Here is a 25,262-nt window from a genome sequence, read left to right as displayed (position 1 = left end):
ATTTAACCGCACGTGCGCACTCAAGAAGCTTTTCCCCGATGTAAAGCATCGCCGATGCTTTACATCGGCGATGCCTAGAAAAGCGAAATGGATTCTGGTCTGGCCGGAATGGAGATTGGACACGGCATCACCTAAACGGAGGCAACCTTTGCCCTCGGTGATCGGGAATGGTTGGGCGTCGCTCCTGTTGTGTTTACATCATGGAGCTGGGGTGGAGTTTCAATGATGAGAGGGGACGGATTGTGCACGTGTGCGTGTACATGTGCGTGTGAGAGAGAGGGACGGACCCTTTGAATCTGATATGCATGGGAAATATGAAATTGGTAAGGTTAGAAGGATAGAATTTATTGATAGGAAAGACAGAGAGGTCGACCTGAGCTAGTGCGCTCTAGTCTGCTACTCTGCACAGGGATAAGTATGTTCCAAATTGGCGTATGGTTGTCATGTATTGTTAAAAGCCTGTCAATGTTTTGACCCACAAGTTTCTGGATACTTTACTTTGGTATTATATAGAGTCACCTTTATTATTGTTTAATGTCTTGGGGCAGTACGTACAAAACCTATGTAGAACCTGTCGTCAGTCTTCAAAAACGGGCGCTACGAATAGTTACCTTTTCTAAACATGCTCATCCAAGTAAACCTCTGTTTCAATTGCTTCGTGTTTAGTTCAGGTAGTTAATGCAATAATACGTAATGTCAAGTGACGTTACAGCTCAATTCATAAAACGCTCAGATAGCAGAGCACCGCAGCGAGCGGACACAGAGCTTCGGCAACACAGGCACAAGGCTTCCAAGCAGTCGTTGTCGTCGTCTTTCTCGAAGCAGTTTCTGCTGCTAGTTCTTGTCCAGTAAAATTGCCTCCCCGGAGAAGAGGAGCCGTCCCGGCGACCTACAGGCAAGATAGAACAGGTGGATCAAGTACGGCTTTTGCCACTGAACGTGCACGATTTCGCAGCCTCGGCGGCGCTTATTGGAAGGCCGCTCAAGGGGTTCTACCAAATAGTTCACAGGAGACGTTTGACTGACGACACGTTAGGCACCCTGGTACTTGGACACAAGCTCGGGTGAAAGTCCAGGGCTGGTAGCGGGAACCGAAAGCCAAACTAGTGAGTCAGGGGCATAGGGTGCTGGAGTAGAGGGAATATCCCGAAGGTGCGTGTGTCGCTGCTGGTCTTCCGAAGCAAATGTGCGCGCGAGCTTTCGGCACTCTTCCGCGTGTGCAGGAGCCTCGGACAGGGTAGCAGCCTCCGTTGTGTCACGGCGATACGGAAGGCTGCGTGCAGGAAGGCTCGCGTCCGTAAAGAAGAAAGAACGGGGAAAATCCCTTAGTGGTCTGTGGTGGCATTATAAGCGTACGTCACGAAAGGTAGACTTCGGTCCCAATTTGTTTGGTCAGAGTCGGCATACATGGCTAACATATCGCCAAGAGTGCGGTTAAAGCACTCAGTCATGCCATTAGTTTGCGGGTAGTATGCAGTAGTTGTACGATGAATTACGTTGAATTCCTTGAGCAGGGCTTCTATAATAACATCTGACAAAAAGACGCGGCATCTGTCGCTCAGCAATTCTCTGGGGACTCCACGGCGAAGCATGATGTTACGCAGAAGGAACCAGGCAACATCCCGCGCAGATGCGTTGGGAACACGCGAAGTTTCGGCAGAGCATGTGAGATGGTCTATCGCCACTATCACCCAGTGGTTCCATCTGAAGTACTCGGAAGGGGCCCATGAAGATCGACTCCGACCCGGTCAAAGGCCCCTCCTGGACAAGGCAATAGTTGCAGTGGAGCAGCCAAGGCATGAGGGGTATGCTTGCGGCATTGGCAAGCGAGACAGGAGCGGACATATTGGCGGACGAATCGGTACATCCCGTGCCAGTAATAACGATTTCGCAGGCGCGCGTATGTTTTTAGTACTCCTGCATGTGCGCATTGCGGGTCATCGTGAAACGCTGCGCATATGTCCGAACGTAGATGCCGAGGAACCACGAGTAACCATTTGTGCCCCTCCGAGAGGTAGTTACGGCGGTATAGGAGCCCGTCACGAAGAGCAAAGGGGTGGGCTTGGCGACGCAATGTACGACCAGAAGAAGGCGCTGATGGGTCTGACAGAAGAGGCAGCATAGCAAAAATCCATGGATCCTTCTCCTCCGCATGTCCGTGGCAGTGAAGGAGGACTCGCATATTTGTACTGTCTGATGATTGGGCTGGCCTGACACTGGGGAGCGAGACAAGGCATCCGAGTCCGAATGTTAACGGCCGGAGCGATACAGCACTCGGATATGATACTCTTGGAGGCGAAGCGTTTATCGAGCGAGGCAACCTGAAGGATCTTTCAAGGACGACAGCCAGCAGAGTGCATCGTGGTCCGTGATGACGTCGAACTGGCGGCCGTAGAGGTAAGGACGAAACTTAGTTATGGCACAAATGATAGCCAAGCATTATTTTTCTGTAACGGAGTAGTTTGCTTCCGCTTTCATGAGTGCTCAGCTAGCGAAGGCAACAACGTATTCATCGAAGCCAGTTTTCCGTTGTGCAAGAAAAGCGCCAATGCCGACGCTACTGGCATCCGTGTGTATTTCTGTGGGTGCGCTCGGGTCAAAATGTCGGAGTATGGGGGGTGAAGTTAGAAGACGACGCAGCGTCGTGAATGCGGCATCGCAAATAGGCAGCCAGGCCAAGAGGTCGTGGTTACCCTCGAGAAGCTGCGTGAAAGGCGCTATTATGCAGCGAAATTGCGGATGAAACTACGAAAATAGTAGCATAATCCGATGAAGCTGCAGAGTTCTTTTGTGGTCTTTAGTCGCGGGAATTCGGCAACGGCCTGGAGTTTGGTTGGATCTGGGAGGACACCATCTTTCGAAAGAACGTGGCCAAGGATGACTAGCTGCTGCGTGGCCAAGCGACACTTCTTTAAGTTGAGCTACAGTCCAGTGTCGGTAAGGCAAATGAGCACGCGTTTGAGTCGGAGCAGGTGAGAAGAAAAGTCCGGGGAAAACATGACAATGTCATCGAGATACCAAAGGCACGTCTGCCATTTGAGGCCCCGCAGGATGTTATCCATCATTCTTCCAAACGTGGCAGGTGCATTACAGGGGCCAAAGGACATCACAGTAAATTCATATAAGCCGTCAGGCCTAACAAATGCTGTTTTCGGGCGGTCTGCGTCAGCCACCGGGATCTGCCAATAACCGGATCGTAAGTCTAAGGACGAAAAGAATTCAGCGCCTTGGTGGCAGTCGAGTGCGTCGTCGATACGGGGAAGAGGATAGACATCTTTCAGGGTTATCTTGATTAGTCGTCGATAGTTCACACAAAAACGAATAGTCCCATCTTTCTTTTTGGCCAGCCCTACCGGAGAAGCCCAGGTACTGTGTGATGGCTGTATCACGCCGCGTCGAAGCATGTATCCTACGTGCTCATCGATGACACGGCGCTCCGTCGCGGACACACGGTATGGACGTTGGCGCAGAGGCGCGTGGCTGCCGGTGTCGATGTGATGAACGACTGCGAAGGTACGTCCTAAACATTGTTTTTGGAAGTGGAAAGAAGTTCGAAATCGGTTAAGGAGGTCGACGATCTGCGTGCGCTGACTCGGAGTGAGGTTAGGATCAATAAATGAAGCAAACGTTCGGTCGCATGCAGGCGCAGGCGCAGAGACAGGGAGAGCCATGACGTCAACTTGAACAGGAGTCGAGTCATCAGACACACCGTACACAGAGCTCGTGTCGAATTAATCAGCGAAATCGAGGGACTCGCCATGATGTAAGCTTGATGAACACGAAAACGGGTTCGAAACGTAAAGTGTGCTGGAGCCCTGGCGAAAGGGGAGGACGGCAAAGGGAAGCAAGAAGGGATGACGGCGGGCAGCAAGTTGAGATGGCGTGAAAAGAACTGTGGAATCGTAGAAAGCAGCACAGGAAACGCGTACAAGGGCGGAAGAGAAAGAAGGGATATCATTGCCGGTGGCGACGAATGCTTGAGCAGAAAGTGGAGGCAAATCTTCAGGACTACCGCAAAATGGAGTCAGCGCAAGTTCTGCACGGGCACAAGCAATGACGGCGTGATGAGATGAGAGGAAGTCCCAGCCTAGAATGATGGCATGACAGCAGTGGGAAGAACAACAAACTCAATGTGGGGTAAACTGTCTTGTACGGCGACATGGACGGTACATATTTCTAAGAGCTGAGCGCTTGGTGTGCGTAGCGAAATGACAGAAAAGGGCGTCGCGACTTTTTGGAGCGTATGGTGAAGGTGGTCGGCAATCACGGACACTGCGGCACCCGTGTCGACAAGCGCGTGAACGGCGACATCTTCGGAAAAAACTTCAATGACGTTCGTAGTGAATAAACGAGGGCTTGAGCAGTTCGAGGAGGTCGCAGTTCTTGCCTCCGGAACTGCGCCTTTTAGTTTTCCTCCACACCTGGAGGGCGGCGGAGGATGGGTGAGAGGGAACGCCGACGAGGAGATGGAGACCAACGAGTGCTGAAGTTTCGGGGAACAGGAGATGAAGGAGCAAAGTGCGGAACTGGTGGTGAACAGCGGGACTGGGAGTCAGGAGCATTCCCTTGAAATCTCGCAGTATCGGGAGGATACGAATTCCGCCGGCGGCAGAACCATGCCACGTGGCCAGCAAAGCCACACGCGAAGCAGATTGGCCGGTTGTCTTGGGTACGCCATGGATTATCAACAGGGGGCCTAGGTAGCTGTGCACAGTTCTGAGCTGGGCGTACGGGCTGCGGAGGCGCGCAGAAGTCGCTTCTGGGCAAGTAGTTCGCCGCTGGAGAAGGCGAGGCGTAGAAGCCGCTTGTGGGGGTGCAGCGCGCAACGTCCGGCGGTGGTGTGTGGCTGATTAGCGAGGGGTAGTGCGTCGGTGACTTGTTCATGTATGACGTGTCGGAGTTCGGTGGACAAAGAGGACTCAGACGACTGGGTAACAGGCAGCAGTGACAGTTGGGGCGCGACTGCTTCGCGAATGAATTGCTTGATTTGGTCGAGGAACGAAGAGTGGGCTGGAGGAGCACTTGAACTGTCAGTTGAAGCCGAAATCGTGTCGTCGGCCGCGGCAGCACGGCGCATAGTAAGGCGTTTTGTTTGCGGAGCTCACCATAGCTGTGGTACAGTGTAATGACCTCGTCAATCGTTTGAGGATTTTTCGCAAAAAACATGTTGGGGCGAATGGACGTCAAAGTGATGGTGGCACATTGTCTGCTTCTCGCTTTGCAAAATCACTGGAAGAGGGCTTGCTCGGTCTTCCACCTCCAAAGCATCTGCCTCGCACAAACATCGTTGCTCCTGACGTTGCTCCTCATGAGGCTTGATCCGGATTTCCTGCGGCCATATTCTGGGAGGTGCCAGAATGAAAACCAGCGCATCTTTAATTACCGTCTACGCAGAGTCAGGTAACCAAAAGCACTAAATTTTCCCTTGCTTATGTTGAATATCCTTTACTTAAATTTGCGTGAGGTGTGTTGAAAATGCTTTTGGAGTGATGGTCTCCCGATTCAGGATCTTTCGGCGTGCCATGACTCTGCGGCCACAAAATGCAGACTACGTTGTCATGGCGCGTTGTGTGCTACACAACTTCTGGCGCGATGACGGGATTTACATGAGGGCGAACTATGTCGACCCTGAAGATGCACATGGCAACATCACCAGTGGCCAGTGGCGCACTACCCAGGACAGTGGCACCTAAGCAATGTTCAGTCTGCGACCTCCAACGGGGCACAATTACACAAGGACGGCAGCGAAACAAGAGACCTTTTCTGCTTATATTTTGTGAGTAGGGAGGGTTTTGTGCCTTTGCCACGGGCATCTGCTGGTCTGCGGCCGTGAGAGATAAAAGAAGTACCCACCAGGACTTTGCTGGGTGTGCTGTTTGCTAGCCGATTGTTGCTTGATGTATGACACAGTTATACTTCTCAGAAGTAAGTAACGTAAATAAGAACAGACATTTATGTGGTTTATTATTGAAATGCCAGCACGAAAGGTGAATTTGGTACTTTGTGTACTCCTCCTTTTTGGAGGAATAGTGTCGCATATTATGGCCCAGTTTGCTATCGATTTAAAGGTTTAACAGTGCACACCCATTGTATGTTTTATTCGACTCCCGTGTTGAACTTTTCGTTCATTAATTTTTTATTACATTGTATATCATTATTTATATGTTACGGCCTGATCACTGCATTAGCTACTAACTGCACCACTCCTTCCCCCCCCCCCCCCCCAGCTTCCCTTTGTGATATGTTCATCTAACAGGCAAAACGGAAACTATTTCTTTCTTTTTTACACGGTTCATTTGCTCTGCTTTGTTGTATTGTCACTGGACTAAAAATTGACAAAGTGTAGTTTTCGTTTTTTGATTCCTTCAGTGTGGTTACAAGTTTTGACGGATATGAAATACAAAAGAAGCTCTCTTAGTCAAAGGCTCTATTGGGGCCTCTGGTAAAGGTTAGGTGGTGAGAGGAATTATTATATGGCAGAAAATTAAAGCTGTATCATGACATTAACATGCAGGTCAAAAAGAATAACAAATATAAGAGAACAAGTTGAGCGGAAATAAACAAAAAGGAAGAAAGAACAAGTGAAAAAAAAGGCGTGCGAGTTTGTACAAATGTATATCAAACTTAAACTACAGACAAATGACAATCATAAAAAAATGTATGCATTCCCATACGCGCGACGTGTGTCACTTCAGCCTTGGCCGGGCGTCGTCCACTGCTCGTGAGAGGCGCAATCCGATAGTTCACTTCGCTGAGGCGCTCCAGAATAATGCAGGGGCCGACGTAGTGGGTGAGAAACTTCTGGCACGAGCCACGCTTCCGCAATGGCGTTGAAGTAAACGTGGCGGTGACGCCCGTCATAGCGTATCTTGGACCGGTTCTGCGATGCCAAGGTGCATAGCCTAGCGAGGCGTCGCGCTTCTTCTGCTCGACAGAGCATCTCGTCAATTGATTCGTTGTCATGAGCGAAGTAGGGAAATACGGTGTCGAGGCGCGGCGTACGAGCATAAAGAAGGAAGAATGGTGAGTAACCAGTGGTCTCGTGTCTCGCGGTATTGAAGGCGTAGGTAATGAAAGGCAAGATACTGTCCCAATTCTTGTGTGCTGAGTCGACGTACATGGACAGTATGTTGGCAAGCGTTCTGTTTGTGCGCTCAACCAGACCATTAGTTTGTGGATGGTAGGGCGTAGAATGGCGGAAGCTATATGAACACAGACGAAGGGTTTCTTCAACCACGTCCGCGGTAAACTGTTGCCCACGATCGCTGATTACTATGCGAGGAGGTCCATGTCGGAGTATAACGTGAGCGAGTAAGAAGATAGAAACTTCTTTAGCTGTGGCCGATGGCAATGCGGCGGTCTCACAATAGCGGGTAAGGTGATCTACGCAAAGTATAACCCAACGATTGCCCTTGGAGGATCACGGGCAATCTATGCCCGTGAAGATCTATGCCAACTTGCTCAAAGGGGACGCTAGAAGGGGGAACTGGTTAAAGCAGGCCGTGTGGCGCTTGTGACGGACACTTGTAGCGCTGGCATTGAGAGCCGCTGGCGACGTACCGTTCGATATCCTTCCGCATCTTAGGCCAGTCAAATTTCACCGCGAAATTTGCGAATTCGGGCTGTATTTCGCGGCAACGTGCATGTACCGGGAGTCACATAACGCCAATTAGCCCCACACGAGCACAAAGTTTCAAGGGCGCTTTGATGTCAAACGGGCTCGTCGCGGCATCTCGCGGAGGCCGCGGAATCTACAGAGCGCATGGATATCAATTCCAAAACTTTATGGGTATAAGTCTCATAAACTTTTGATGTGAAAGGTGCATTGATTTTCAATTTCGGAACTTTGTAGGTTTAACGTTATAAACATTTGACGCCAAAGGTACATTGACTCTTCTAAATTGTTACATCGGTACATACAACGAGACAAGCCAAATCAACACACTATTAGACAAGTTGACAAAGCAGCAGCGAGGTCCGTTGAGACGAAGCGTTGTGGTGGTTGATTGGTGCCATCATGTCATAAAAAAATATTTTTTTTCACCTACGCCAAAGCATCAATGTCAAGACACTAAAGCCAGCCAAGGTAACTACGTTCCTATTTATTTTTTATACTTTGACTTTTATTCACGAGGACACATTGAGCGTCTTCAATTTTTTTGTTCTCGCTACCCTAGCCGCGGGCTGCCAGAGGCAGCCAGAGCGCATACGTTTTTCTCGTGTTGCCTCGACCGCCGCGCGGCGCACTCCGGTGCGCGTTCGGTTTGCCCTGGCCGAGTGTATTTTCGCCTGGCAGATTTTTGGATGCTTTCTGACTAGCAGACGAGAAAAAGAAACAATGGTCAGTCGCCGCCATCACTGTGGGGACTCAACGGATTGCACCGCGTTCGCTTGAGCGCAACCCCTCCAGAAAGTCTTGTCTCGCCGGTGTAGGATACCGAGCAGTATGCGTATGGTTGTTGGTGGACCAAGAACCATACGGCATTCGACATACGACATACGACATATGAAGAGGCATTCGATTGCGGCCAACATATTTTCCTATGCGTATTTTCCGTTTCTGTGCCCCCGCCCCACAAAAGGGAAAAAAAGAGATTAGTTGCGACACAGCTAATTGTCGCATGGTGAAAGTTCCATTTTGTTACTTTTTCCTTTACGGAAAGCAATGGGTCATGGGATGCTACAGATGCCGAATAATCGTATTATATTATTGCGATAGCAATTATATGGATACTCCAGGCGCTTTTCTGCCGTCATCGTCGCCCTCATGTTTCGTATAACAACCAAGAGCGATAACAATGTTACCCAGCGCCGTATGCTGTATGTGCGAGTGAAAGCGCAAGGGGAGGAGGGCTGGAATAGGTGAGCCGACGATGGTGACTGTCTTGTGTGCGCAAAGGAGAAAGGCGGAGAGCAAGCTAGCCGTCTTCCGTCGCGCGCGATACATCGGCGGGAGTGGATGGAATGGAGGCCGTATCTAGGATTGTGTGAATCTGTGATTGCGCAACATGTTTATTTGCCTTGTTTGACGCATTATATACCGTGACCTTTCCTTAGATACGTAGATTTATTGGAGACCTATACGTATAATTAAATATCTTGTTGCGAGGTTTCGTGTATACGTGCAGTGAACTTTTTTTCCAGTGACACTTTTTTGCCCATTATCAAGCTCTATCTTCGCATTTGTGTATCCCATTGTATCTTCGCATTTTTAATGTACCGGGGCGAGTCAAATGAAAGTGAGCCTACACACTCCGCGCAAAAATAGTTCGGTTCATTATCTGCAAGGTATGTGAGTAGAAGAAAGGGATGTCTCATTTACAAAAGTGGCACGCAGGTGTGAGGATAACGGTTCTGTAATGCTCTCATACACTGGGTTGAACATGGTTGCGTGACATAATGGAAACTCCAAAAGTTGAACAGCGTGGTGCCATGAAGTGTTTGACTGCGGAAGGAATTTCCCAAAAAGAAATTAGATGCCGTATGGCTGCCGCGTACGTTGAACATCGCATTTCATTGGCCACTGTGAAGCTTTGGAGCACACGGTTCAAAGAAGGACGTGAAAATTGCAAAGACGATCCAAAACGTGGCTAAATTCCATCGTGAATCACCCTTAGCAAAATTTCAAAGGTTGATGAGCTGATGAGACAAGAACGGAGGATAAGTATCGATGAACTGGCAGAGCGTGTGAACATAATTCACGGTTCGGTTCACGCCATAATTCATGAACATCTCTGTTATTGGCATTTGTGTGCGCAATGGATGCCCAAGATTTTGAACCACCACCACAAGACGGAGAAGTTGGGCGCTGCCTTGACTCATCTGATCCGGTATCAAAATTACGGTGGCGACTTCTTGTCCGCAATTGTGATTGGGGACGAACCATGGTGCCACTATCACGAACCTGAAACACGATGACAAAGCTTACAGTGGAAACATTCGAATTCACCATGCCCAAAGAAAGCAAAGGCCGTCATTTCTGCCGGAAAGGTGTTGTTGACTTTTTTTTTTCGATCGTCGGGGACCATTACGGATACAATTTGCTAAATGTTGAAAGATTATCAATTGTTTCCGATACTGTGAATCGCCGGAACGGCTGCGTGTTGCAATCAAGAACAAACGATGTGTAAAATTGACGAATGAGGTCATCTTCTTCGACGAGAATGTCCGTCCCCACATCGCTGATGTGTTTAATGGAAAACTGGCAAATTTCAAGTGGGAAACGCTGCAACATTCGCCATACAGCTCAGACCTGTCGCCTTGTGACTTCCACATTTTGGGACAACCGAAAAAAAACAGCTCAAGGGAATCAGATTCGTGTCGGACAATGACGTGAAAGAGTCAGTTGCAGACTTTTTAGAGCAGCAACCCAAGGAATTTTGAGACCAAAATCACGCGACTCCTTAGCCAATGAGACAACTGTTTAAATTCTCATGGAGGCTACTTTTAAATAAAGTACCCCGTTTGTCTAATATTCGCACTGGCTTACTTTCATTTGACTCACCCTCGTATATTCTGCAGAACTCCTGCTTTTTATACGTGCTCTCTGTTGCGACTATAATTTCGGTGAAGTTACTCACAATACACGGCCGGTGACAGCTGCTCCTGCGTAATACATTGGAATTTATGCCAACGTCATCAAGATTTTTCAGTGGCCGTTGCATACGTACATGAATGTAAACGCGGTTCTTGAATGACAAAGTTTCATTAACAGATTTGTCCACAACTTTACATTTTTCAGATTTGTGGCATGTGCTGCTTTGCTGGTTATGAACTGAAATAGTTCTAAAGTTCGTGTGATATTTTCTTTACTTATTAAATAGACAAAATGTCGAAGCATTGATATCAGTTATTTTGGGCACAATTTTTGGCACGCACGAGTATATTCTTTTATGAAAAATGACATATTCTACTTCTTTTGACACTGCGTAGCGTTCTAGAATTTGTTTGCAGCACCATTGGCAATGGCAATGCAATTATTATTCATGTTTTTGATCCCTCGACGATTATTTAAGAGGAATGTTTAGCTCGGGCCCAACTCCGACGCGGCCTATTCAAATACATGTAAAAGAGAGAAACGCTTTTCTGAGATAACCTCTAGATCGCTTTTAATGAAATTTGTTGCATTTGAGAGAGAAAGTTAAATTCTAGTGTCTGTTGGAAGCGGAATTTCGAGTTAGGGCCTGAATGTTGTTTAAAATATTTCGAAAAATTCGAAAGTTCACAAGAATAAAAGCACGACGTTTACAATCTGATAGCTCTGTATCAAGAACTGATATCGCGCTTCTGTCAACGGCATCTATTATAACAGTCAAATCGGACAAATTTGGCATGTCAATTTGTATCTTACGTGAATTGCTTACGATGTGTACAAGAGTTCTGCAAAAGCCGTATTTCCATAATACAATCTTTTTAGATTAATGTGTAACATATCAATTTTGTCCGCTGTAGATGTGCTACTACATCAAATTCACAGAAGTGTGATAGCATTTTTCACTGCAGAGCTAAAGAGTCTTAAACTTGATTGTATCGTTTCCTGAAAATTTGCAATATTGGCGAATGTTTAATACAAAATTGACATCCTAAATGAAAAATTCGAAACCAGCAGTCACTAGAATTCAAGGTTTTCTTAAATGTAACAAAAATCGTCAAATTTTTTGCAGTGGTTGCCGAGAAAAACGAATTCTCCTTCTACATGTATTTAGATAGGAGCACCCGAGCTAAAGCTTCCTGTGAAAGGGCCCCTGAAACGGTTCGGACAAATTTTGTAGGCGCCTTAAGTAAAACATTCGCACCACAATTTAAGTGAAGCGTTACGTAATAATGGAGCTACAAGCGATTACAAATAACTCTCCTCCCTAGCCATGCTTTTCCTCCTCAACTCGTTCGCCGAGCGATCGGGGCTAAGCTCCCCCCCCCTTCACTGGTTCTGCGTCACGATGCGATGTCACCTCGTCCACTTCCGTTTGTTTTGGAGCACGCCCCTGCCCGCGCGAAACCTCTCCGCTAGCTGCTTGGCCGTCGACCCCAAGCGAGGGCTATCGAAGCAGCGTGCGTTGTGAGCATTCTGTTGCAGCGCAGAACGTGTTTGGTATTGTGGTAATCACGCACTAGCTGAACGTTTCCACGGAACGGTGGAGGCATAAACTCAAGCTGATGAAGCAACTTCTGCGTAGACGCACGTGAGCTGCCTTATCGGTCTCCACGGTCCAGCCACCCGTCGGCGCAGAGCTCAACCAGCCAAAGAAAGAGCTAATATTGTTCTAACCAAATGTAAAACCTTGTAAACATTTACAAAAACAACGTGCTAACGATTATACTCCTGCGAAAAATTTACGCCAGCAGCAAAGAATACATTTTGTTACTGCTACTGTGTGTGGTTGAGCTCGATGCCACCAGGTGGCTGCACCATGCAGACCATTCACATTTGCGCTTCTGTTCATCCCCTGAGGAGGAGGAGGAAAAGGAAAAACCTCATTTGCTCTAATTGGTTAGAAATTAGCGGTGGCAGATGTGGTCGGCCGTCTTCACAGTCTTCTTCCCCATCTGCGCAGGGTCGACGCCCCTATTCCAGGGCACCACTGAGTGTGGCTACTCGGTGAGCGTGCCTTACTAGTCCTTGCTCGACTTTCGGGTCGCTGTTGGAGAGCACCCTCTCCCACTGCTCCGCACTCGGGTCTTTTATATGAAGGAATTGTTGATTCTGAACGCATCCCCATGTATTGTGATATAAGGTGGGCTGGCGCCGCACCAGGGGCAAATGTCTCTATACTGGGTGGGAAACATCTTGCTTAGTGTGTTTAGATTTGGGTACGTTCCTGTTTGCAGCCTCCTCCAAGAGGTTGCTTCATGCTAATTTAGGCTGTTGTGGGGTGGAGGGTAATTGATTCGGGCGCCCTTATACTAATTCAGAATGTCTGAGTAGCTTGGATTGACTGGTATGGGTTCCTCAGGGTCGGTGCTTGTGGCCGCTCGATTTGTGTGCTCTCGAGCTGCCTTGTCCATCCTTAGGTTCCCATCTATTCGAGTGTGTCCCGGTACCCAGAAAAGTTTACGCCTGATTTTGTTGTTAGCCCTGCAGGAGCGGAGGATGTGAAGCGCTCTGCGTCCTATTCTGCCATTCATGTAATTCCGTCACGTAGCTTGCGAGTGGGTGAGTATTGTTAAAGACCTTTCGGATCGGTAGCTCTCCACTGCCGCTAGAGCTACGGCCATTTCCTCAGCTTCTGTTCCCGAGCAGTCCTTCGTTGACGCACTGCTGATCTCTTTGCAGTCCGGGCTTATTACTATCGCAGCTGTCTTTACTATGTTTGTGCTTCTTTGCTTGGCGTGTACTGCAGCATCTGTGTATACTGTTTTGCTTTTTGTGGTCAGGTACTTTTCAATGTATTTCGCCCTTGCGTCCCTTCGCGCCGTGTGGAGGTTTGGGTCCATGTTTTTGGGTAGGGGGCTAACAGTGTATGTTTTCCGATATTCATCAGGAATCCCTCCATTCCTTGGATTTCTCTGATTGATTCCGCGAAGCCTAGCCTTATTAGCAGTTCCCTTCCCGTTTTGGTCTGCTGGAGTCTCATGAGTTGTGCGATACTTTGGGCTTCTTTTAGTTCTTCGAAGGTGTTGCTTAATCAAGTGCCATTAGTTTCTCTGTCGTTGTATTGTTCGGCAGGTGAAGTGCTTTTTTGCACGCTTTGGGTAAAATAGTGTCTGCTTCTTGTATTTCCTGTTTGGTGCTGTTGAAGTACGGGAGTGAGTATGCGACCCAGCTGACCACCAGGTTCCCAACCAGCTAAACGACACGCAAGGGGACACGGCCAGGCCCTGTCCCCTTGCGCTTGCGTTTACCCTAATACCGGACTCGCGAAACGCTATTGCGTTTGTAATCTTCCGGTGTAGAGTGACGGCAGCAATCACGCAAATCCTAGCGCCCATCGGATAGCGGCAGTCCGATGCGCTGCAGCCAGTCCGCTCGTCTACTGGCTTGCAGAGGGACACGGTGTCGCAGCTTGACATATTGCCAGTCGCTACACTTGCAGTCCACAACGCAACAAAGTCGAATCATAGTGCTCGCGAAAAGACAGACCGACACTGATGGCGGAGCTCCCGTCAAAGAAGGAGCACGTTGTAACACTAGCAGACGACACTTGCTGTGTGCCGGAAGTGCTTAAGTTTACTGAAAAATTGTTCTTGTGCATTCTCTTTATGTTACTTTCTTTTTATAAAAACAAATTAACTAACATTCCAACTATTACGAACATCATTTGTTTACCATAAAGTTGGAAAAATTATTGATCACGCGCCCTGGTCAGCCAATCGGATAGCTCGCCCCACAGACGCCATATGTGTGATTACCGTCATATGGGTAGGGGCGGCTTAAAATTCCGCCGAGCATTGTGCTGCGATCGGCAGCGACGTGCATTTTTAAAACCTTATAATAAATTACACGCTTTACGCGGAGCACTTAGATGTGTCAATTAATGATCAGAAGGGCCTACTCTAACGACTCGGTACGTTTGTAGAAAATCGCCAAAATCGTTTCAGGGTCCCTTTAAGGATGATGCCGAGCTACAACGTGAGCAGCTGCTGGCGCAGATTGGCATTCTGCCAATCGTGCATGGTATGAAGCCCTTGTCGTGAGTAATAAGCGTTGCGGTTTTCATTACTGTTGCATTTAGTGGCGTCGTCTTGGACAGACTGTATAATATATGCGCTGTACAAAAGAAAAAAATAGTCAGATTGTCCAATTGGTGGTGTTTTCTTAGTAGATAACGCACACATTATTCAAATAATTTAGTCGACATTGCACTTGTTTTACCCTTATCAAGACACTTAACAGATCGTAACATGGTTTAGTTGATAAGTAACCTTATCAATACGCCCCCATACATCTGCATTCTACTGAAAGTGGGGCAAATGTATTCATGTAGAAGTATGAGAAAAGAGACATTGCAGACTGTTCTATGCGGAAATAAATTGCAATTCTTAACGTGATTGTTCAAAACTGCAGTCACTATGCTGAGCATGTTCTTTCGGCACGGGCATATTGCATTAACACCTGAAAAATGTGCACAGTCCAGCCGGGTATCCTTGTTTCAGCAATTATTATAGGAATCGTTTGGGATTCTCACATTTCTTTTATATTTATATGTACACTGTGTGTCACATGAACCTGTCTTGAAAGGAAACGTATTGTTGCTGGCACCGGCAACGATAACGGTTGTCTAACTGCTAATCATACTGTAACATAACGAAACATGATAATGGTACTGATTCATATTGCCATGTAGTCTTTAGTCCGAGGCATAGAGTTTCTCACTAGATTACCTAGAGGGAAATCTAGCGCTGCTGCGGTGTGGTATGCATGGGAATGCCGGTATATTGTGGATTCGGATTGGCATCGTTCTCGTAGAGACAGGACACCTTGAAGACGCGCTTGGCAAGTACCGTTCCGTCTCTCACAATGATTCATTTTCTACTAGAACAGCACGCGAAAAGCTGTTTTAGCTTCATTATTACGCGAAAACATGTTTTGTTTAACTATGAGAACTTGTTATTGTGTGTACGACTACATGTTACGTAAAAAGTATCAGCGGGCCGCTAAAGTTGGAGGACAGACGACAAGGTTCGCGCTCGCTTTGAAACAGTTGGTCGTCTGTTCTTGCTTTTCTTCGCTTGGTCATGCATCGTGGGTGAGTAAAGATGTAATATGCGTGAATGGAAACATTTTGTGAAGATTTTTCTTTGAGAACGCGTTATTTGCGTAGCCATATCCAGGTTTTAGACGAAGCCTCTTACAACACCAGCCAACACGAGCCTCGCAGACACATATACCGTCATTCCCATGACGGCACGGTGCCCCCTTAAGAAACTCCCATAGACGGTGGCGCCAGATTACCCTCTAGGTGTTATAGTGAGAAACTCTATGGTCCGAGGTAAACAAAGTTAACTAGAGGCATAAGTGATGAGAGCAAATTATATACAAAACTACAATTGAACCTTAAAAATAACTCATTGAGCAGCTTTCCCTCATACTGTTGCATTTGCTTTATGTGTGTCTCTGTGTCCTTGTCTTCCGTGCTGTACTAGTTTGGCCATCAATTACGAACTTGACCAAGCCCTTGTCGGCTTTATTAAACAGGGGATTCAATTCAGTTGAATCTAATACTGCATGCCAAGTGACTGACGTGTTCTTCGTTTTATCTAAATATTACGGACTGGCAGTACATGGCAAGCATTAAACCACAATATTTTTTGTTGCACTTAATATGCGGATGTAATAGATTGTCAGAAAAATTTCCTGAAAACAGCAAAGGATCGGGGAAATTTAAAATGACCACATACTTATGCGGTCTTGTTATATGTCATACAAAGCTTCCAGATAATCTCTCTGGTAAATATATTTTTAAAACGTTTCACCTCATAAAAAGTTGAGGCAAATTGGTCCCACTTATTGAAAAAAAGAATGAAAGTCAAGCATACTGACATGGCATTTCTTACTCAAATTGTGTTTTTTTTGCGTTAAATAAATGTCCTGAACCTCGAAACCCTACAAAATGTTTTCATCTTTGAGACCACCTTAAATAATTTACTGTGATAGCATTCATTCGAACTATAGTATCAGTTTTGTTTTCTAGGAGGTGCATATCTGTCGTCCCATGACATAAAGTGCTCGCGTGGTATTTCGGGTGCTCACGTGGTATACCTAACTTGGAAGTCTGTTAGCATGCCCAAGAGGCCTCATTATCTGTCAGAAACTAAGTGACTATATCAATACAATCAATTCATCTGCCTTCTGTTGAAGTCATGGCCAATGACCTATTCATTTAAGGGTATGAGAAAGATATTTAAATGTGTATTAAGCAAAATAAATTACAATCTTTCGCATGATACCGTGAATATTCCAGTCACGTCTTCTGAGCATATCCCTCTGCACGGGCATATTTACAAACCAGCCAAAAAATGTACAGACAGTCCATCTGGGTAACTTTTCAGCAATAAATATAGATATAGTTTGGGATAAGTACACTAATGCATCATATATGACCACTTCATAAAAGGGAACAGACTGTTGCTGGCACGAGCAGCAGTTGTAACTGTTTAATTGTTCACCATACCATAAAATAAAACATTGTATAATGGTACTGATTTGTATTGACAGGCAGCCATTAGTCATAGCTAAACCGCATTAAGTATTTACTTAGATGGTTTGATCAAATAAATTAAGCTGCTTAATGAACATACAAAAATACACACTTGTTATTTTTGCCTCATATTGCAGCATCTACTTATTTGCAGCATACACCTGCATCACCTTTGGATCTAATGACACAAAAGTCAAGGCCAGCCTGGCGACCATGCTTGCCAAGGGGAAGTAGTGTAAATATTTAATCTCTTTCCATAATAGCATCAGACATGTATATTCAGAAATTCATCTATTATATCGTGCAATAAAAACAGTTAATTCACTGCCGGTGCATTTGTTTTCTTTTTTTGCACTGCATGATTCAGCACTTCAATTCTGTCTTATTATGCAACATATATGAGAGTACAGCTGATTTGGGAGCAATATTAATCTACTAACGTTAATGCATAAGTGAAGGTGAAAAGCAACAGGTGCAGTTGCATATATACATTTAAATTTTTTTGCTACCTCATGTAAACAAAAATGTAAACTAACTTGCAGATAGCAGATAACTATGGACTTATAATGGACTACGGACTTACTTAGAATAATGAAAATTCATGTTTGTTGACAAATGTCTGCAGAATGTCATAGAAAAAAGTGTATAGGAATATATAGTTCTGTTTTTCTAGACTGAAGTCTATAGAATGTTTATAGGTAGTCTATAGACATTTGCTTATAGACATTTTGTATACTTCAGTCTACAAAAGCAGAATTGTATATAGTTCTATTTTTGTAGACTGAAGCCTATGGAATATCTATACACTATCTAGAGACATCTTACAGACCTCAGTCTATAAAAGCAGAACTGTATAGATAGTTCCACTTTTGTAGATTGAAGTCTATAAAATGTCTATAGATAGTTTATAGACATGCTATAGACTTCAGTCTGCAAATATAGAACATTATAACCCTGTAGACTTTTGTCCATAAACATTCTGCAGACATTTGTCTACAAACGCGAATTTTCATTAATCTATAGACACTCTATAGACTGTCTATAGGCTCAGACCTTTTACAGACAAGTCTATAAAAAGGGTATGGCCATAAGTCTATAGACTTTCTATAGACTGGTCTATAGGAATAATCTGTAGTCTATAGACTTCAGTCTACGAACCTAGTACTATAAGCCTATACAATTGTCTATAGACATTGTCTACAATTGTCTACAAACATAAATTTTCATTATTTTATAGACAGTCTAAAGATAGTATATAGAGAGTGTATAGACGCCGACTTTTTATAGACTAGTCTATAAACAGTGAATGGCCATAAGTCTATAGACTGTCTATAGACTAGTCTAAAGATATGCCTATAGACAGTCTATAGACTTCATAGACAAATGTCTATAGACTGTCTATATACTTTCTATAAACATTTTTGTAAGGGTAAGCTAGGGTGGCAATCTAGAAAAAGAAAGTCTCAAAACAATGTGATACACAGTGACAAAGAATAAAAACGAGAATTAACAGCTAATGAACAATTTACCAGTTTCTGTGTTGTACTTATCTGTTGTACTAAATCTTTTATTGCACTCTTGCCTTTTATGCATTTCAAATGAGTATAACTCTACTAATCGTAATTTTTAACAAGAAGATTTAGATACTTTCCCGTGCTGTAGGATGCAGCAATATTTTGAAGTTCTAACCGCAGGTGCCACTGCATGTGCTTAGGTGTTTCTTTCATTGCCGGAGCAAGGGACAACACATAATGGGTAACGTCATCCATTGCCTGGCTTGCGGCGAGGGCACCCCTTACGTCGTCAATTCTCAAATCTATTTCCTCGATTTCTTTCATTGTTTTCTATCTCTTTCGTGCCCGTCGCTCTGTCCCCTCAGGCAAGGCCACGGATGAATCTTTGCTTGTGCATGAGGTTGCTTTAGGGGAGAAGCCAGCCACGTCACTCACCGATTCGTACGCTGCTGTTACCCCTTTTTCACCGGAGCAGCTTATGCAACGACAATATTTACCGGGAAACAGAAGCATGCAGAAGGAACGGGCATCGCATTGTTCACAGGTGCCTTATCGTCCATCATGTGATTTTGACGCTTGTTTTGTGCGTGTCTTTTCTAAACTTTGTGTTGTATGCCTGATTCCAAAGGAGATATGCACTTTTTTTCGGTTCAATTTTACAGCTTAGCAGTGAAATAGAGCTGTTATTGTCATAGTGCTACATGCATTTCCACAAGGCACTGCACGTGATGGTCACCCCCATTGTCCAACTATCAGATTCTTTGCAGACTATATTGTTAGGCACCTGGGCGTGAAGCTACCTGCTCTTCAATTAGCGAAGGGTCACCTTGGTTTCTTGGGTTACGAGTTAATTTTCATTCCCTGTGCATTTTGAGTGCCGTGTTATATCAAACGCGCACGCTCTACACTATTCTAGGTAAGAAGGTAAGAAACTATAAACTATATTGTCCTAGCGCTTGAGGTTGTCCATGGATCACGGCAATTATTGTTCTGTGTTGCAGCTGGGCTTATTTTCTCGGAGTTCACATATCTTAAACCCTTTACCTCGGGACTTGAGAAAAAACATTTGCGAAATTCCAATATTTTATAACTGCTTGATTGAATCAGCACAATAAATAAGTGAGTGAAATACACTCAGAATGGCAAATTTATTTGAAGAACACCGATGCAATCTTTTTTAATTCTATATACATATTGTAAGTAACCGCTTTAATCCAGCCGAGCTTGTGCTATTACCACGAGGATCAAGCTGTGTGATTATATATGCAGATGAAGATGTACAATGAATGATGATATGTGGAGATGATGGAGTTGAAAGTAAGGCATGTGTAGCGCTCACATTAATTCCCTCTCGCTGTGGAAGCGGCCACCTGGCCGCACAGAAGTATTAGGAAATGCATAGGGTGTATGGTTTTAAGCGAGAGACATGCACTATCTCTGTCCCATGGCAGCGGTAATCGCACGGCGTTATAAGGGGCCAGACGCGGTAAGTGATAGGCGATGTGTGCTGAATGACCATGTGTTGTCGCAGAAGCCCGGAATGAGGTGAAGCCGAGGTGATGTCAACTCAATGACCGTGAACTTTCTCACAGAAGCCGGGAACGCGCACAGGAAGGAAAAAAAATCACCTCACAGTGGGTGGAGTCGTAACGAAACTTGCGAACGTCCCTGGAGATGCCGGTGTTGAGGCGGGTGAGGTGACGGCAGTCCGCGAGGCGAGACAAACTGTTCCGAGGAAGGAGCTGCTGGAGGTACAGAAGTAGAAAGGAACGATACATCAAGAACGAAACTTGATGAACGGCCATCGACGAAGAAAAAAGGCGAAGAGCCGGTGGTACGTTGCGTAGCCGTTATAGGCGAATACCACGAACGGCAGGATTGCATCTTAGTTATGTGGTAGGGGGGGGGGGGATGTACATCGCAATCGTGACGGAGAGGGTACGATGAATACGCTCCGTCAAGCCGTTGATCGGCGGCTGGTAACTGGAAGTCGTCTTGTGTATTGTGTTACAGGCCCGCATAACGTCGGTAAAGATAGAAGACAGGAAGACTCTGCCGTGGTCGGTGAGGAGAACGCGGGGACCGCCACGGCATAATAAAATGTTGTGTTGAAAGAAATCGGCGACTTCAGCAGCTGTAGACGATTGTAAAGATGTCTCCGCGCAGGGTGTTAGATGGTCTATGGTCGTACAATCCAATGATTGCCATGTGAGGTCGTGGGAAGAGGACCGTACAAGTTTAACCCAACTTCGAGAGGCGAAGCGGGACGAGGCAGAGATTGTAAAGAGCCAGAAGGGCAATTGTAAATCGCTTGTGGCTTGGACAACGAACGCAGGATGCAACGTACTTAGCTACGGCTGAAGTCAGGCCAGGCCAGAAGCAGTGACTTCGTTTTCTGTCGTAATTCTTGTGGTAGCCTAGATAACCGACCGTCGGACGATCGTAAATATATGACGTTCTATTGATGTATGGCGGCGTTCACGCAACAGCTTCTGCAGATATTTGGTGTCCCAGCTGTTCGCGCTGCGGCCGCGAAGGAGAAGCTCGCTGAGCGCATCGAATTCGCTGGGGAATCGTACATTTCGTACATTGAGTATGTGCTTGAATTGTGCAAGCGTGTGAACGCCACCATGTCCCAGACCAACCGCATACGCCACATTATCAAAGGCATAAACACGGTCGCCGTCTATGCCCATCCGGGATGACCATCCGGGATGTTACAACTACTTGCCAGCGGCATCGCGTCTACCGCGATCCGACGGCCCATGCACTCATCAGCTACCAACGCATGGCGACGTTGCGGCGCTCTCTCTAGCCATTACCGCCATTCTGCCTACACCAGGAGGCAACCCCCCAGTGGCTTCGTTGTCACTGCCAGTGCGTGTACAGCGTCACTACTCCGCTATGCGTCCTGCCAGACCCATTCGCTACTGCTGTGGCTATCGAGGGCACATCTCCCGAGTTTGTCGAAGGCGTCAACAGGATGAGCAACGTGGCTACGTTCCAGAGGACCGTACAAGCGTCCATCCAGCACATCTTACTACTCCTCTTATTATTGGTCACCTTCTCCTTCCTACCATACTGATAGGCCTGTGAATCTCGCCGCAGGTCGCCGTCTCCAGGCCGTCATTCGGTGTCGCATCTCCCACCCCTTTTCATGAGAGGAACGCCCTCTCGCAAAATTCCCCGTGAAGTTTTAGGAGGGGAAACTTCATCCAATGGACAGCCTACAATTCCTCCGGAGCGACCCCCAAACTTGTTGTCAGTGTTTGTAGAAGGTGTCTACGTGGAAGCCCTCGTTAATACTGGTGTTGCGATTTCAGTTAAACTTGCTGACTTCGGTTCCCACCTCCAAAAAGTGACCACGCCTTACTCCGGCCCTTCTCTTCGTGCAGCGACCAACGCTATTATTCATCCAATGGCGCAGTGTTCGTGTGCCCATAAACGGAATTCGTCACCACATTGTTTTTGCGGTATTTCGTGAGTGTACCCACGAACTCATCTAGGGGTAGGACTTCTTATCTTCTGCGTCCGCTTCTGTCTCTTATCGTCAACGCCTCATACAACTGGATGGTAACGGCAATTATCTTCCTAACCACGAAGAACGCATTCGTCTCGTCACCCTTTTTGATTACGTTCTTTGGCCATGTAGAGGCCAATATGACGAACACAGACGGGATATATGAGCATGTGTGAGTATGCGCTATACTGGTCACCGCCCTATCTAGCTCCCCTCCACTGAAGGGAGACATTAAGCCCTGACTGTTACACAGGTTTCACGCAGCGGAAGACGCGCTTGAATTTTTCCGAAATTTCCACATTGTTCTCACCCATAATATAGTGAAACAGTATTATCATCCCCAACAGCTCCAAAAAAGACCGTATTTACATTCTCAATGTCTATAGCAGCCCGAACGATCTCAGGCAACGATTCGAATTTATCAGTACTGGAGCGGTCAAGATGGCGCGCAACTATCCCCTCGTCGTGGTGGGAGACTTCAATGCCACGTTTTACGATTGGAAATACCCGTACCATACGGCCATAAAAAAGAGGTTGTGTCAGGAGACTAACGACCTCGGCTTCACTCCTGTAACCGGTTCGTCATTTCCGACCAGACAAGGCAGATCCACCAGCAGACTCCACACCAGACCTCATTATCACGAGGAGCATAGGCTCTGCCAAGTTGTTCAATCTCATAGTCGACCCCGGTAGCGACCATTACATAACGTCAACAATCGTCGAAGTGGCTCAAAAGAAGTTACGTTTATTCATTGTGCCAGACTGGGACCAGTTTTGTAAGATAAGGCGAGAACGCGAATTCCGTGGTGAGAAGCCAGAGAGCTTTGAGCAATGGGCTGAATCGATTCGACAGGATGTCATGAATTCTATCAAAACGATTGAGAAAAAATTGCAGACGGACAAAATGGACAGTCGGCTCGATCACCTGTTAGAAGCCACGAAATCACTCCTCATCAGATGGAAAGGAGAGCGCCTTAACCGCGGAGTCAGAAAAAGATTTCAGCCATCAACAACCACATTGAAGAACACTGCCGGACACCCTCCATGCAACAATGGGACGATCTTTTCGCTCAATCGACGGCAAGATGAGAACTTGGGGCAAGTGAAACCTGCTCAAGCACCTCCTCGGCGACCTCAAGACCAGGTCCAACCAACGAAGTAACACGGCAAGAGCGCTCCCCGAGGCCACGAAAGCTTCAACAGAAGACGAGGTCAAGGGCAGAATAATCAGGAAATACCTTCTGACAAAGACGAGCGACAACGTCGAGTAACGCGCGTATCTCGGAAGGCAAAACTCCACCCTTCACGAGCGGTTCCGAATCGAAAAGGTCAGAGGAGCTCTGCATGACCTTAACGGCAGGTCCGCGCCAGGTCCCGACGGTATCATAAACAAGGCCCTTAGGAACCTCGAGGACGAGTCAGTCTAATTTGTTACGGACGAAATCTATTCGGGTATGGGGAGAAGGCACGGTCCCGGAGCCGCGTCATAACCAAACCTGACAAACCCCCGAGCTTGGACAACCTGCGGTTCATATCTCACGTCCTGTGTGACGAAGGTTGCAGAGCATGACATATACAACAGAATTTCAGAATTCATCGAGAACAACGAAGGGTTCGCCTATAACATCGTGGGTTTCAGACCCGGCCTCTCCACTCAACACACAGGACACGAAAGCCATCCTCGGGCTTGATCTCGAAAAATCATTCGACAACATCCTACACTCGTTCATTGTCGGCGCCATCTCAAACCTCCAGCTGGGCTCGTCCTTCCACTCCTTCGTCAGGTCCTTCCTCGAGAGCGAGGTGCCCTGCTCAATGCCGGGAGATCGAACCCGATGCAGTCGAACTGAGCCACAGGGCACCCTACATGAGTCCGTCATATCTCCACTATTATTCTACGTCGAGATGGTCGGACTGTCCGGGAATCTGACCAAGATTAACAACATCGAAGGCACCATATATGGCGACAACATAACAATCTGGTACGCTGGGGGCAGCGACGGGCAGGTCGATACCACCCTGCAGGAGCCAATCGAATGCACAGAATCTTTCGTAAACGATACGGGCGTCAGATGCTCACCGAGCCAATCGGAGCTACTTCTATACAGGCCCAACAGGCGGGGTCCCAAGCAAGAGGGCTGGAAACCCCTATGAGAGAGCAGCATATCACTACACACAAAGACGGGTGACCCCCTTCGCAGGGTTGAATCAATCCGCATCCTCGGCATAACCATGGAATCATCTGGCTCCAACAACCAGACGGTCCTCCGGCTCACCAAGCCGGATAATATCATCGGCCTGATCAGAAGGGTCGCCTCGTATGTACCGGCATGTGCGAAGACAACCTGGTCAGGCTCATTCATGCTTTCGTACTCTGCCACTTTCGCAGCAATGAATAACTGGCAAAGATCAGAACGAGTTAAACTGAATGGCTAAATTCGGAAAGGCACCAAAAGTGCCCTGGGCCTCCCGCTCTATACGCACACATAGCGGTTCTTCCAGCTGTGTATGCACAGTTCGATAGAGGAGATTGTAGAGGCCCGAGAGAGGGCGCAGATGGCCAGACTCTCGGGAACGACGGCCGGTCGGCAATTATTCGCTGACATGGTTATTCCACCAATGACGATCGAGAGCAACTTCCTCGGCCTCCGCAGGAACCAACGAGAAAAAATCACCGTCTCTCCCATTCCGCGCAATGTACACCCACTGCGCAACGTCGGAAAATGAGCTAGAGCCTTGGCCCTTCTTCGCAAAATCAAAGAGTACCCGAAAGATGCCTGTTTTGCCGACGCCGCCCGCTACGGAGATAGTCGAAGATATACGGCGGTCTGAGTTGACCACGCGGGAACAATCATCAACGCAGCCTCGGTCGAATGCGCCGCCTAAAGGACGGCCGAGCAAGTTCCAATACCCATCGCAATACTTGACAGAAAACGTGCAAACACTTTTAGCGACCCCCAAGCTGACGTCTGAGCATAACCATCAGCTCCATCGCCAAGAAACCCCACTGTATTCTCAAGAGCAAATTGATCATCCACACACGCTAACGTGGTTTCCAGCACACAGGGGGTCCTTCGAAGAGGGGCTCAA

General features: G+C 46.9%; 1 pseudogene; it reads left to right on the top strand.

The window, feature by feature from the left end:
* The first annotated feature begins 1,726 nt into the window (after window positions 1-1,726).
* On the top strand, window positions 1,727-5,833 carry LOC126522222 (uncharacterized; annotated as a pseudogene).
* The last annotated feature ends 19,429 nt before the right edge of the window (window positions 5,834-25,262 follow it).

This window comes from Dermacentor andersoni, chromosome 6, assembly GCF_023375885.2.
Source record: "Dermacentor andersoni chromosome 6, qqDerAnde1_hic_scaffold, whole genome shotgun sequence".
Taxonomy (NCBI): Eukaryota; Metazoa; Arthropoda; class Arachnida; order Ixodida; family Ixodidae; genus Dermacentor; species Dermacentor andersoni.
The sequence above is the reverse complement of the archived record's forward strand: the minus strand, read 5'-3'. Positions and strand labels throughout refer to the sequence as shown.